The following is a 10,606-nucleotide window of genomic DNA, read 5'->3' as shown; positions in this document are numbered from 1 at the left end:
GTCTTTCAATATTAGACTGTCTTTTCTGTACTTGAACTGCTCTTCTCTCAAAAGTTTCCCTGGAAAATTCCTATGCCTCATTCTAGATTCTGCTCACAAGAATCCCTCTCTAAATGCAACTCTTGGCAGACACAATTAGTCACTATTTCCTTGTATCCAAAAGTACTTTGTGATTTCCTCTAATAGTATTTCTCAATTTATATTATCAGGCACAAATAAAACACATCACATATGAAATGCCAAAAAACCAGGTCATTGGTCAAACTTAGGGACTGCTACGAATATGCCTTTTGTTACTTAGCAAGGTCTCAAAAATGTTGTCTGTGTGTGTTTATGACATTATATATTTTAAAAGCTCAGAGAAAAACCTGAAGGAAAGATGGCAAATTTTCTTTTGTATTCCAGATTTTAAAAATAAATATTGAGCTATTATTTTGGTTAATACTTGTTAAGTATTAAGGAACAGCTTTTGAAAATGCTGCAATGTTAGTCTTTATCTTCCTAAATTGGGATTCTTTTGCATGCTTATGTCTTTTTCTTGGGTAATTGTAGTGTATATCTGTTGTCTTGTCTATCCAGTATCAGAACACCCTTCCTGTTTTGACATAACAGTTATATATTTGGGAAATGACCTCACTTGCTTCCATGAAAGTGGAAGGAGCTATATTACCATTTTGATATATAATTACCCAATTTTGTCTTGAAAATTAAGGGGAAAATCAGAAAAGCAGAGGGATATCTATTGCTATTTTAAACAGCATCTATGGCCATCAGTGACCAGTAGTACTGGGGCCATTGTTTTCCTGTATCGTTCAGCTTATGCTCACAATAAACTATGACAGAAATCTCGGTGGCATACAACAGAAGCATTTGCTTCTCACTCATGCGTTGCATGTTAACTGGGGCTCAGCTGATCGTGACTGTGCGTGGCTGAACTTGGCTCCAGGCCATGCCTAGCATTTAGGATTTCTCCATATGGCTCATGTTTTCTGTGATAGCAGCATGCCTGGTAAATGCACTTTTTGCAAGCCTTTGCTCTATCATGCCCACTAATATCCAATTGAATACAGCAAGTCACATGCCCAAGCCCAAAGTCAGGAGGCCAGGAAATATACTTTTTCGACCAAGAGACTATGGCAAGGGTGTGAATGTATAATGTTATTAGAAGGGAATGGAGAATTGAGAGCATAATATAATCTGCCACACATCTTAAGCGTACGTGTCCGTGCTGAATCTTCATTGAATCTTAATTCCCTCTATTTCTTTGGGGAGTTTTTCTAGTCTTCCTTCTGATTCAGTGAGCTACTTTGGTATCCTTCAGCAAACAGTGACATTTCAAAAATAAGATATCATGTAGACATGTGGGAGAGTCTTTGGGTTCAAAGGAAGATCCTCCAAAAACATCAGGAGACCATGGCCTACCCTGTATCTTAGTAAATCCAAATTCTGATTCATGAGTCTTTTCTTTGATACGTAGACTTTCCTATCAGATATTTTGTTAGAGATAATATTGATCATTATATAGGGTTTATTTTATATATATGTGTGTGTGTGTGTATACATATATATATGATTTTTAGGAGTGTAATTTAAAAATAATAAATATCTTTATTAGGATATAACTATTCTTTTTTATTCCAAAGTTCTAGTTTGCAGTATCTGTAAACCAAAATTTTCACTAAAACACTCACTTTCATAAATATGAATTAGAAGTGATGGTATGTATGCTTTTTAGTTGCTTCTTTTTCTATTAAAAACCAACTTTGATGGAGGTCAGGTGAGGTGGTCTCCAAATTCTTATACTGGTAAGTATGAAGTAATTGAGTTGAGTTTCAAACAGTCAGCAGTAACTGGGTTTTGTAAATTAATATTAGTTAATATCAGTAGGCTTAATATTTGAAAGAGTACCTCTTCACTTGAGGGCAGAAACAGAGAAAGAAAGCTAGTTAACCACAAAATATGAAACCAAGATATGGGATGAAGAAAATTTCCAATATATATATGGGAAAAACACATAAGCCTGCTGATCAGTCCATGTGAATTATTCTCAGTGCTCGCCTCATGATTGGAAATCTGAGCATGCAGCGTAATGTACCTGCACACCTGTGACTGCTAGAGGGAACTGAGCGAAAGCACTACTGTCTATCCAGAAAGAAACTAGCATTTTAAAATACCTTGTGATGCATGATAATGAGTTGATATGATTACAAGCTAATAGGCTCCATTATGGTGTACAGTGCCACTCTGGGGTCCGTCTGATAGGCCTCTTTTTTCACTCCAGATTGATTCTGCTACTATTGTGTCCCTCTCTTTTTACTGTCAGTGTGTAGATCTACAGCTCTTTGTGTGTTTAATTTTGTCTTAAAAACAACAACAACAACAAAAAAACACCTGGTGAATTCTGATCTAGGTTGATGTTAGGTATTTGAAAAGTAAGTGTAAAATCAATGCTTTGTAAGCTCTGGAAAGGAATATTGACTAACTGGTGAGGAACTGCATCACTGAGAGTCCTATTCAGTGGCCCAAGCTCATGTCACCATCTGCCACAAAACAGTACTGTTTCTTCAAAAGGCAATTCTTTTTCCCTAAATCAGTAATTCTTTGTGGCAGATTAGATGATGGAAGCTATGTTACTGAAGGTTTAAGCTTAGCTGAACATAACAGAAAACTTAGAGTCAATTAAACAAGGTGCCTCAGCCATAAAATTAAAAGATGCTTGCACCTTGGAAGAAAAGCTATGACAAACCTAGACAGCATACTAAAAAGTAGAAATGTCATTTTGCAAAGATTCATATAGTCAAAGCCATGGTTTTTCCAGTAGTCATGAATGAATGTGAGAGTTGGACCATAAAGAATAGATGTTTTCAAACTGTGGTGCTGGGGAAGACTCTTTAGAGTCCCTTTGTCTGCAAAGAGCTCAAACCAGTCAATCTTAAAGGAGATAAACTGAATTTTCACTGGAAGGACTGATGCTGAAGCTGAAGCCTCAATATTTCGGTCACCTGATGTGAAGAGCTGACTAATTGGAAAAGACCCTGAAGCTGGGAAAGACTGAGGGCAGGAAGAGAAGGGGGTGACAGATGATGAGGTGGTTGGATGCCATCACTGACTGAATGGACATGAGTTTGAGCAAGCTCCGAGAGATAGTGAAAGACAGGGAAGGCTGGCTGCAGCCCATGGGGTTGCAAAGAGTCAGACACGACCTAGTGACTAAACAAGAATAACAACAAACAAGGTGGGATTTCTCCATCTGTCAAGAAAGGTAAGTTAAGGAGTGTGTACATGTGAACTCACCTCAGTAGTGTCTGACTCTTTGCGACCCTATGAACTATAGCCCTCCAGGCTCCTCTGACTGTGGAATTCTCCAGGCAAGAATATTGAAGTGGGTTGCCATTTCCTTCTCCAGCGGATCTTCCTGACCCAGGGATCGAACCCTCAACTCCTGTGCCTCCTGAATTGGTAGGCAGATTCTTTACATTAGCACCACCTGGGAAGCTCATATGTAACTATATATATTACTATATAACTACATACACATATAGAAGGAGTGGGCTTCCCTCTTGGCTCAGATGATAAACAATCTGCCTGCAATGTGGGAGATCTGAGTTCGATCCCTGGATTGGGCAGATCACCTGGAGAAGGGGATGGCTACTCACTCCAGTATACGTGCCTGGAGAACTCCATGGAGATAGGAGCCTCGCAGGCTACCGTTCATGGTGTCCCAGAGAGTCAGACACAACTGAGCAACTAACACACACACACACACACACACACAAATGGAGTAGACCCTCCTAACTTCTACTTACATCACATTGTCTGAAATTTAGTCCTCTGGCCAATGCTGCCTTCAAGGCACTGTCTTAATTGGATATACTGACACTCAACTAAATAGTAAGGAATAAGAGATAAATGGATATAGTAGGTAATTAGCACATTACAACAGCAGTCCTGGAAACTAATAGTAAGAGAATACCTTGCATGAAGAAAGACAAATGCAGCCAGTGATTGGAATGTAATCTCATTTAATAAGAATCGTAGATTACTCCAGGTGACTGTGGATCAGAGTACTTTGAACTGTCAAAGAATAATTATACTACACAGAGTTAAACAGACAAAGAAGACTTTATTCATGAGAATTACAATAAAGGAGAGAGCTTGAGCTAAACTCCACTGAAACAAAAGATGGGAGATGTTTTAAACATTGTGTGAGCTAATGGAAAAATACTGAAAGGCATTGGATTAAGGGGAGCTTGGGCAATGTGATTAGCCTATTTGTGTGTGCTAATTGGTTCCTATCAAAGTTAGATTCCTACCATCCCACAGAGACTAAGAGATAGGAGTGCCATCTTTCTTGATGATTACATTTCAAAGAGATGAGTCCCAGGTTCTTGAGATATTTCTAGGTTGTAAAAATGGCAAGAGGCTGGAGAAAATTGTCATCAAAGGGGAGATACTCTGCAGCTCAGGAGCTTATTATGGTCAAGAAGAAACTTGTCTAAGGTTTAATCAAGCGGAGGGAAATGTTAAGGACCTCTTGGTCATTCTCATTGATATTGTTTGGAAATGCCAGACCTTGGAGATGATAAAAAAGCAGAATAAATTGAAGTCATTAAAAAAAAATTTTTTTTAAGCCTCAAGAGTCAGTATACCCCCTTGTTGCCTGTAACATAGATACTCCCACTGCCCCTCCCCAACTCTCCCTCTTTGGAATGCCACTGCAGGTGAGATTAATGTTGTGGACTAGTCCATGAAATTTTTAAGCATGTATGTTTAATATTCTGAAAGACACATATGAAGTCATGGTATTTGAACCATCATTAAAATGAATAAGAAATTACAAAACAAAAGTAGACAGAAAGGAAGTGAGATTAAGTGTGTATGAAGGAAAAGCAGTTAGACCTAAGGGAAATTATATTCACTGAAAGAAATATCCCATCTGCCTTAATCCTGGAGAATTAGCCTATGGTACCAGCTATTCAGCACAGAGAGACAGAAGACTTAAAGGATTTGAAAGATAACTTGAAAAGCTCCACCAAAAATCTAACAGGAATTCCTGAATAAAAGAGTAGAAGAAATAGTAAAGAAGCAATATTTAAGTAGCTAAATATTGCAAAATTACCCAAATTAAAGACTCAGGTTCTCAGATTTAAAATTCACCTAACTAAGGCTAAAGTCGTGCCTTAACATGCGGTTTTGGTACCTGAGAACATCAGAGATACAGAGACAAATCTTGGAAAGGTAACAGAGTAAATTCAAGATACCGACAAATGAAATATTAGAAAACCAACAGATATAAGAAGAAAAAAGCAAGAATTTTCTCAAAAGGATGAGAGACAATAATTGTGAAACTAAAATATTATAGCTTGATAAATTATAAATTATGAGCACAGGCAAATATATTTTCAGTCTTAACAAGCTTAAGTTCACTCAGAAAAAAATATTAAACAATTTTTTAATAAAAAAAGTCAAACCAGCAAGTAGAAAAAATGTTGAACATATGACAAATTATTTGTAAATGAATCATAAAATAGTGATAATTTTGTATTTTAAAAAGTATAGCTAAAATTTTCAATGGTTTGCAAAAATAATTTGGTTTTTTGCATTGTAAAAAGTAGTAGAACTTTAAATGCATTAACATTTATAATTTATAATTAAGTAGGAATGTTTTAAAGAATAACAAAAATTAGAAATAGAATCTGTAGCTCTCCGAGCAGCAGGTGAATGCAGAATGGTGGGAGGGAGGTGACAAAATTTTATCAAGCAACCAGAAGGCATAAGAAGTAAACATATAATTAATCATAATATAAGTAAGCATTAAACTCATCACTTAAAATATTGGTACAAGTGATTATGTTAAAAATTCAACTGTATTTTAGTTGTGTTCATAGAAAATCCAGAGGAACTTATATAAACTGTTATAATTATTTAAAAAATTCAGCAAGAACTTTTTTAGATCAAAAAATTTATATCAAAATGTAAAAACTAATAATTTTTCTGTACAGGAATAATAATCAAACTAGAAAGAATAATTGAAATAATACTATTCACAGATATTTTTGTGCTTTCTTTTTTAAATTTTTTTTTAAGTTATGAAAGTATTTACACATTTACAGGAGACTTGGTAGATAGAGAGCAAAGTAAATTCCACTATATATTACCATTATTTTCTTAAGTAGATAAATTAAGATTTTTAGTTTGTTTCATTATCAAACTCTTAAAAATTAGTAAAGTGAATATAGAGAAAAGTAAAAGGATATAGTCACCTGGAAAACACTATAAACCAATTCAACATAATGAAGATTTATACAATTTTCACACAACAGTAGGAGACAAATTCTATTCAAGTTCCCATAAACTAGGAGACACTGGAACATATCCAGGGACATAAAACAAGGTGTAAAAATTTCATGGTATTGAAATCATATAGAGTCTATTCTCTTATCACTGTGGACTTATGTTAGAAATCAATATCAAAAGATATTTGAAAATAGCTCACATATTTTCAAGTGTAATGTGACCTTTACCAAGAGAGAGAGTTGACTTAGCCATGGGAAACCTCAATAAATTTCAGTTCAGTTCAGTCGCTCAGTCGTGTCCAACTCTTTGCAACCCCATGGACTGCAGCACGCCAGGCCTCCCTGTCCCTCACCAACTCCTGGCTGCTGCTGCTGCAGCTAAGTCGCTTCAGTCGTGTCCGACTCTGTGCGACCCCATAGACAGCAGCCCACCAGGCTCCCCCGTCCCTGGGATTCTCCAGGCAAGAACACTGGAGTGGGTTGCCATTGCCTTTTCCAATGCATGAAAGTGAAAAGTGAAAATGAAGTCGCTCAGTTGTGTCCGACTCTTCGCGACCCCATGGACCGCAGCCTACCAGGCTCCTCCATCCATGGGATTTTCCAGGCAAGAGTACTAGAGTGGGATGCCATCGCCTTCTCTGACCAACTCCCAGAGTTTACTCAAACTCATGTCCATTGAATCGGTGATGCCATCCAACCATCTCATCCTCTGTCGTCCCCTTCCCCTCCGCCTTCAATCTTTCCCAGCATCAAGGTCTTTTCAAATGAGTCAGTTCTTTGCATCAGATACAGGGGATGATTGGCAGAGAGGAAAGCTTTTAAATGAAAAATCAATAATAAATATACTTTTAAAACCCCATGTATTTTGAGATTAGATATCCACTTTTAAGTGGATGTATCTAAGAAGCCATAACAAGGAAAATAAGAAAATATTTGTGACAGAATAAAAATGAAAAGAGAATATATCTGAATTTGTTGTATGCAGCTGAAGCTTCTCAACGCAACTAAATACAATGTGGAATCTTGAATAAGGTATGAAAACAAATAATGGACACTAGCATAAAAGTTTGTGAAATTTGAACAAAATATGTATTTTGGTTAATAATACTGTATCACATGTTAATTTCCTATTTTGTTTTGGGTTTTTTACTATATAGTATTTCTTCATATACTCAGAATTGGATTAGAAGTTTCAAGCCTCATTCAGTTCTTTTGTCTTTAAATCATTAAAATTATAAACTTTTTAGACTTTTAGCAGTTTACTACATGCCAAAATATGTGGAAATATATCTAAGTTTAGAGTGAATATAAGTTAGAAATCTAGCATTCTCTCATACTAAATCAAACAGGTGGAATCAAAATATCATAAATTTTTTAGCTAGGCAAAAATTCATGTTTCCTAAAATATGTGTAAATATTATATATACTATTTATATACATGTATGCAAAAACTTTTCTACTATGCTTGATAAAGGCTTGAGAAAGAACAAGCACACACAAAAAAGAGATGGAGAAATTGGAAAACAAACTAAATGAAATGGGAGCACTAATATGAAATAGCAAAAGTGAAACAAACTAAATAAAATAAAACATTATCATATAGTCGTTTTTAAACATGGCTGGTCATTAGAAAGACATCTGAAGCTTTGGAGAATATCAACACCTAAGCATTTGTATTTTTCAAAAATTCCAAGGTAATTCTGATATACATCCGAATTTTAAAGCGTGATTACAAGATTTTTCTATTAAATGATAGTTTTAGTGATACAGTTCAGTTCAATCGCTCAGTCTTGTCTGTTTGCAACCCCATGTACTTCAGCACCCCAGGCTTCCCTGCAAATTCTATTATTTTCTGTTGACCAGTCATGATACAATGGCATTAAGCAGATAATAGTTACATAATCACAGTAGTAAAAAAATGTTTATCAGTTTTCACAATCAATAGCCAGACAAAAAATAAAAGATCATTACAGTTGCAAGCCTTAATGGAAACATGATTAACCTAACAGTATAAATAATTACATACAATTCTGGGAGTTAAACAGAGTGATGTGGCAAGTGGAAGTGCATACATGCACACACTTTCATCTTCCCAACAAGTCTATGTCTTTTTGCTAGTGCATTTAATCCATTTATATTTAAGGTGATTATCAATATGTTACCATTTTCTTAATTGTTTTGGGTTTGTTTCCTTTCTTGAGTTTCCTGTCTAGAGAAGGAAGACCCTTGACAGGGAAGTCAAAAGCTTTCCAGATAAGGAAAAGTTAAGAGAATTCATCACCACCAAACCAGCTTTACAAGTGCTAAAGGAACTTCTCTAGGCAGGAAACACAAGAGAAGAAAAAGACCTACACAAAATATTCACAGAATCTTATGGTGCTGCTGCTGCTAAGTTGCTTCAGTCGTGTCTGACTCTGTGTGACCCCATAGACAGCAGCTCACCAAGCTCCCCCATCCCTGGGATTCTCCAGGCAAGATCCCTGGAGTGGGTTGCCATTTCCTTCTCCAATGAGTGAAAGTGAAAAGTGAAAGTGAAGTCGCTCAGTCATATCCGACTCTTAGCGACCCCATGGACTGCAGCCTACCAGGCTCCTCCGTCCATGGATTTTCCAGGCAAGAGTACTGGAGTTGGGTGCCATCGCCTTCTCTAGAATCTTATGTTACATACAAATAAATCTGACAATATATTCAAGAATATGTGGGGAAAGTTTTAAAACATTGAGGAGCATAAAAGAACACCCAAGTAAATGGAAATTATAAAATGTAATGGTTAGAAAAATCTCTAACTTGGTTAGCTCAAATCATCCTCAAATAAGCAAAAAGCCAATACTTTCCAATCAACATTCCAGCAAGAGTTTTCAGGAGGAGCAAGCTGACTCAAGAAAGCATCAGTCAGTCAGTTCAGTCGCTCAGTCCTGTCCGACTCTTTGTGACCCCATGAATCGCAGCACGCCAGGCCTCCTTGTCCATCACCAACTCCCACAGTTCACTCAGACTTACGTTCATCGAGTCAGTGATGCCATCCAGCCATCTCATCCTCTGTCGTCCCCTTCTCTTCCTGCCCCCAATCCCTCCCAGCATCAGAGTCTTTTCCAATGAGTCAACTCTTTGCATGAGGTGGCCAAAATACTGGAGTTTCAGCTTTAGCATCATTCCTTCCAAAGAAATCCCAGGGCTGATCTCCTTCAGAATGGACTGGTTGGATCTCCTTGCAGTCCAAGGGACTCTCAAGAGTCTTCTCCAACACCACAGTTCAAAAGCATCAATTCTTCGGGGCTCAGCCTTCTTCACAGTCCAACTCTCACATCCATACATGACCACTGGAAAAACCACAGCTTTGACTAGACGGACCTTTGTTGGCAAAGTAATATCTCTGCTTTTGAATATACTATCTAGGTTGGTCATAACTTTCCTTCCAAGGAATAAGCGTCTTTTAATTTCATGGCTGCAGTCACAATCTGCAGTGATTTTGGAGCCCCCCAAAATAAAGTCTGACACTGTTTCCACTGTTTCCCCATCTATTTCCCATGAAGTGGTGGGACCGGATGCCATGATCTTCATTTTCTGAATGTTGAGCTTTAAGCCAACTTTTTCACTCTCCACTTTCACTTTCATCAAGAGGCTTTTGAGTTCCCCTTCACTTTTTGCCACAAGGGTGGTGTCACCTGCATATTTGAGGTGATTGATATTTCTCCTGGCAATCTTGATTCCAGCTTGTGTTTCTTCTAGTCCAGCATTTCTCATGATGTACTCTGCATAGAAGTTAAATAAGCAGGGTGACAATATACAGCCTTGACATACTCCTTTTCCTATTTGGAACCAGTCTGTTGTTCCATGTGCATATACATGTACAAAAGACCAGGGGCAGCTCAGGTAATTTTGAAAGACAACAAAATATGATTTTTCCTGCAAATAGCAAAATTTACTGTTAAAATGCCCTAGTGATTAAGAAAACTTGGTTGTCTTAAATAGTAAGACAATAAATACAGCAAAGAACCAGAATAGTGAGCCTAGAGATGGATCCTCATTCATTTAGAAAGTTGAAGTATGAATAAGGTAACATAACCAATCAGTGTGGAAAGAATGGATCACTAAAAAAATACTGTCAAGATCACTGCTTTTCCAAATGTAAAATTCATTCAAATGGATTCTGACCTGTAGCAATTATTTGTGTGCACTCATGTTGTGTTTACACATGCACGTGCACATATACACACAAAACTTGTGTCCTTTTTATTGCTGAGTTTTTCAAGTGTTTTCAAGGCTTTAAATCCAATTGACACAATTTCTACAGAAGGTTTTTTTTTTTC

This window comes from Bubalus bubalis, chromosome 4 (genome assembly GCF_019923935.1).
Source record: "Bubalus bubalis isolate 160015118507 breed Murrah chromosome 4, NDDB_SH_1, whole genome shotgun sequence".
Taxonomy (NCBI): domain Eukaryota; kingdom Metazoa; phylum Chordata; class Mammalia; order Artiodactyla; family Bovidae; genus Bubalus; species Bubalus bubalis.
Note: the sequence above shows the minus strand (reverse complement) of the source record.